Source organism: Macadamia integrifolia, chromosome 2, assembly GCF_013358625.1.
Source record: "Macadamia integrifolia cultivar HAES 741 chromosome 2, SCU_Mint_v3, whole genome shotgun sequence".
Classification (NCBI taxonomy): Eukaryota; Viridiplantae; Streptophyta; class Magnoliopsida; order Proteales; family Proteaceae; genus Macadamia; species Macadamia integrifolia.
The window spans coordinates 38,757,993-38,763,610 of record NC_056558.1 but is presented as its reverse complement, the minus strand read 5'-3'; the positions used below and the strand labels follow the sequence as shown (position 1 = coordinate 38,763,610).

The 5,618-nt window shown below is 38.9% G+C and overlaps 1 protein-coding gene across 1 annotated transcript in view; it reads left to right on the top strand.

The window, feature by feature from the left end:
* The window catches only part of LOC122071965 (AP-4 complex subunit sigma), an 8,221-nt gene that overhangs the window by 643 nt on the left and 1,960 nt on the right, over positions 1-5,618 (top strand). The window lies entirely within an intron of this gene.

Here is a 5,618-nt window from a genome sequence, read left to right as displayed (position 1 = left end):
TGGTTGTCTAATGCAGCATGATTTTTGTACCATTTCTACATTTTTGCTCCAATCACCTGGCATGACATGCTAGATTTTGATTTTGATAGCATTTAGGAAGCCCTTCTAAATTGTGAAATGAATCCTTTAATAATGTAATTATAGGAAGGATGAATAGAAATATTGCCTCATACTCAGCCTTGGTGCTTGAGAAAAAAACTTGACCATCCACCCAATTTGATAGTGTAGGGTATCATTAGCAAAGAGACTTTCTCATGTAAGCTTTATATTATTCCCCTCGAAACAGTTTACCTTATCCCTGAAACAGAAACATTTCTGGTTGCACTGAATGCTAGTTTCCCATAGAAACAAGGGTAATAGATATATTTGAAAATTGTTCAAAGGCATCCTAATGACCCAGATATTAATCAGATGCATGGTGCAAGTTCTTTGGCCCAAAATCATCCATGAGAATTTATTTGTGCCTTCTTAACCTTATCCCAACTAAATGGGGTCGGCTACATGGATCCGATATGGAAAAATGAATATAAAGAAGCAACAAAAGAAGGAAAAAAAGCAGTAAAAGGAGGTAAGAGAAGAAGATAAATCAATAGTCAAAGACGCATCACAGAAAGTGATTTTTAATAATGGTTTAATATTTTCGGAAGGGTGTCACCTAACAGTATCTATGCCAATTTGTTTGAGTTAATCGGTAAAATTGGAAAAATAAGATGTTATATAGGTATCATGTAGAATTGTGGAATTCCAATATTGTTTGTCTAATCTGTTAAATGTTCTATTGAAATAGTGCCACACTAACTGGTAATATCCAAAAGGAAAGGTGGGTACATAACTTGGTGGAGCTTTAATGGAAATTTTCCAAAAATGGGGACGAAAGAAGAAGGAGGAGATAGAAAAAAGCTAATGGATATGCAAACCAGGGGTCTTGATGAAGTCTCAAAATTAAAGGGAGGTGCTGACCTCTTAACAAGGTCAACAAGGTTCACAGAAAATTATTTTGTATGTCATTACAGAAGAAATACTATTATTAGGAGCAATGGAGCATTGCTTGGCTTCCTTTCTAGCTATTAAAGACTATTATGTTATATCGGGTTCTATAACGATGAATGCGGGCTTGTTCATATCACATAATATCTAGGGGAAACATTGAAAATGAAATGTTGAGTTGGGTGTGTCTTGTATTTCGCGGTTCCCCATAATTATCATTGGGGTTGTATTTGTAATTGGGTCGGATTTAGGTCCATTACATGTTCGGCGGGGGTAGAATTATAATTGTGTGGAGATTAGGGTTTTTGGGTTCCTTTTATATTGTTTTTGTTGGAAAACCCTGTACATAAGCAAAGGGGAGATCACTTTATGTTGTAGAGAGTGGTGTAGAGGGTTTTTTAAGGTTTAGTGGAAAATCTCTAGTTCTCTCAAGTGGATGTAGATTTAGTGCTGAACCACATTAAATTCCTTGTGTCCTATGACTGTTTACTTGGTTTCTTCCTCATGGCTGCGTATTCGTCCCCAACAAGTGGTATCAGAGCGAGGTTCAGTAGATTGTTGCACAATGTGTACAAAGATTTGAAGAAAGGGCAATGTGCAAGGGGACAGGAAGAAGTTAAGGGTTTTTTTTCCTCAATTGAAATTTTCTTTTATGAAGTGTGTTCATGTAAAATAGGAAGATAATAGAGGTTGCATGGTGAAGAAGAAAAAGAACACGTTAGTTGAAATCCAGGAAGAATTTATATGAGGTATAACGAAGTTCTTACGAAGGAGAGAAAAGGTGTTTCAAACTTGTCGTCATATTGTGCAACAGGAGACTTGAAGGAGTTAAAAAAAATAAAAAATCAAAAGGTTAGTAGAGTGCTTCTTCATACACCTCACGAGTAGTAGAAGAAGTGTTTGTTCGTACAAACGAGAAAGGAAAAGGTGAATGCATGGGTTTGCGCTCGAAAAAGAAAAAAAAGGATGTTTTCAAAGCCGATATCGTACAAGTTTGGGCTTTGCACGAAAAATATGATTTTGTACAAAGGGTGTGGTATAGAGGTCGGGTGTTCCTAAGGTTTTTCGGTATTCCGGACTCAATGGATGGGATAGATTGAGCAAATTCCGCTCCGTTGGTTTAGATTTTGTGTGTTTGTGTAAGATTAACGGTAACTAAGTACTTTGAGGTTGATGGTGGGCATGAAGGCATAGATTAGGTAAATCAGATGGTGGTGAAGGGTTCGAGTTTCTCCATTGAACGCTTCTATGACCATAATGACTTCACCTTGTAGCAATAACGGGTGAAGAATATCTTTATGTGGGAGGGGACAATCAAGGCTCTCAGGAAGAAATCATAAAATCTGGACAAGATGAAGGAAAATGAGTGGCAAGAGTTGAAGGATCTAGCAAACAACACAATCTAGTTGTATCTTGTGGATAACACTCTTCATGAGGTCATCGGGGGTTGGTGGATTTAAAGGAAGTCTAGACAAAGCTGGGGAGTATGTACGAGTCTAGGTTATTGACAAATTAGTTGGTTTTTGAAGAAGAAACGGTTATATGGCCTTCGTTTGTCAGAGGGTGTGAAGTTTGAGGTGTCCTTGGGCAAGTTCTACACGATACTTACAGAATTGTCGGCTCTTGATGTTAAGATTGAATAGGAGGAAAAGACACTTTTCTTGTTGGCTTCACTACCTCCTTCATTTGATCACATTGTGACTACATTACTATTTGGGAAGGGTTTACTTAATGCACGAGGCTTCCACCATTGCGGAGTCTTGGGAGGGTCATAATGTACACAGCCTTAACCACGCTTTGTGGAGAGGTTGTTTCCTGACTCGAACTTATGACCACTAGGTTGCAATGGAGCAACCTTACCATTGCACCAAAGTCTGCTCTCTATATTCCTATTCGGTAAGGATACGTACAAACTTGATGAGGTTATTGTTGCTTTGTTAATGAATGAGACAACGGAAAAATAGCAGTGAGGGGTGTCAGAGGAGGGTAGTGCTTGGTTGCAGGTGGTGGTTGGGGACAAGACGGATCAAATGAAAGATTGGAGGAGTTTGGCAAGTATAAAAGGGTTGCTTTAAGTCAAAAGGTCGCAAAATAACTTATTATTGCAAAGAGGAAAGTCATGTAAAGAAGAATTGTTTGAAGCGTAAGGAGGATAAAGGGAGGAGAATAGAGATAAATTATCAAATACTACTATAGTGGAAGGGTCTTAGAGTGATGATAAAGATTTTCTTGCTATTTCATCAAGTATGGATACTCCAGATTGGATTTTAGATTCTAGTTGTTCATTTCATATGTGTTCAATCAGGGATCAATTTGCTACATATCATGCGTGTGATAATGGCGTCGTCAAAATGGATAATAATGCAAAGCAGGATTGTCGGGATCAGGATTGTACAAATTCACATGTTTGATGAGATTGTGCGAACTTTCACTGGGGTGAGGCATGTGCAGGATCTAATTGGTTTCACTAGGAACGTTGGAATCGAGAGGTTTCAAATGCTCATCTGAAGGTGGTGGAGTTCTTAGGGTTTCAAGAGGGGCCATGGTTGTGATGCAAGGGGAAGGATGATTTGGAATCTGTATAGATTGGCAGAGAGTGTGGAAACAAGTGGAGCTGGAACTCAAGCAAGAGGTATAGGTGGAGGATAGAAGACTGCAGATGGTTCATGCGATGAACAAATGCAAGTCTAGAAAGAAGCGGTTGTCTTTCACTTTGGATTTGGTGAGAAGCAATGATCCCTTAGAGCAGGCTACAATGGCAATAGAGGTGGAGCCACGTCACATCTTGCGGCGGTGATGAGCTATACGCCTATACGGGACAACCCGGGTGGTGGTGTGGGCCATTTTGGTCTTGGTATGACCTATAGGCAGAGATAATTCGCAATGGTGGAGAATTCGTTATATGAATCCTCCTTTTAGAAAAGTAGGTTGGGTGATGGATTGTCTTTATGGTGGACGTAATGTATGTAGGACGCTTTGGCTTGACTGATCTATATGGTACGTCAGGTAGACAACTGATACTTTATTATAGTTTGCTGTTATAAGCCTGTGGTTGATCTGTAGTGGTGCGTCAGGTTGATAGCGGACACTTATTATGATTAGCCATTATTTGTCAATCTATTTGCATGGATCCTTCTGCTCGTCCTTACTTGGAATCTCCATGTAGCCGACCCCATTAAGTTGGGATAAGGTTTTGGATATTGTTGTTGTTGTTGGAGATTGTTGCGGTTGGGGGTGTCTTGTATTATTCGGGTCCACATAATTATTATTGACCTTGTATTTGTAATTAGGTCGGGTTGGGTCCATTACTTGTACGGGAGTAAAATTATAATTTTGTGGGGATTAGAGTTTTCGGGTTCCCTATATATTGTCTTTATGGAAAAACCTTAACACATGCAAAGGGGAGATCAATTTGTGAGGTGGAAAGTGGTGTGGAGAGTCTTTTTCAGGTTTAGTGGAAAATCTCATGTTCTCCTGGTTGGATGTAGGCATTCATGCTGAATCATGCTAAATTCCTCGTGTTGTGTGATTGTTTGCTTTGTTTCTTCCTCATGGTTGCGCATTCGTTCCCAACATGAAAACATGTGGATTTGCCTTTAGGGTATATGAAACGCTCTACAAAATGATCATGCAATTCATAGTTCATGTTTTAACTGCATCTGTTTTGATGCTGAATTCAGAACAGTGTCAACTATTAACTTCTGTAAAAGAGTATCATTCATGGAAGTCAAAGTGGTGATGCTTAAGCATTCAGTCCTCTTAAGGTGAATCGCTGGCAATGACTAGTCAACGGCAAGAAATTATGACATTTCTATAATTAAGAGGCAGTCTCACATATTGACAGCAATAAAGACCATAATCATGCAATAAAGAAGATAATAATAAATGGTTCTCTAGGAAACTTGGGACTTTTGGTGTTTGGTTGTCTTCAATTATTGTCATGGCATTATGAACTATGTTGCACTCAGTTTCAGGTGGGAGCTAGAACGTAGAGTAGATCCTATATTATTTATCGTAGGGCTTGATGATCTTGTATTTGTTCAGATTGATACTTATATCTCAAAGGAGATTCTTATATATCTATTGGGTGGTTATGGGGCTTTAGTAATTAGTCTGTAGCTCTCCTTTCGATGGATATGTTGAGAACGAAGGCTCAACATCTTGTCTGCCTCAGACCCATAATCAGCCCATAAGGTAGTTGACTCTGATGCTCTTTGATTTTTCTGAAGGATTATGGTGTAGTGGTTACACCATTTGAAGTTGGGGTCAATTGCTTGCTAATTTCTATTTCTCAGTGAAAGTTCTGTGTTTCTGTGTTTCTAATTGTTCATGTTCAGAAGTTAGTATATTTTTGGGTTTCTTTGGTGATTGTGGTCTACTGGTCGTAAATGTCTTGCATGGGAGAGGTGGATCAACTTAATGTATTTCGGGTGAAGGGTGAGAGTCTTTTGTAGGTACCCATGCTCAGATGTCCTGTTCTATTTAGTTGGTATGTGTTTTGTCATGGTGAAGGAAGCTACTTATCTTGGCTACCTTTAGTCTCTTTTCTTTTGATGGCTTCTTAGAATTAGCCTTCCTTGGTGATGGATGAAACTAGTAGCTTTGTTTCAAAGCTACTAGTTTCGACTTAT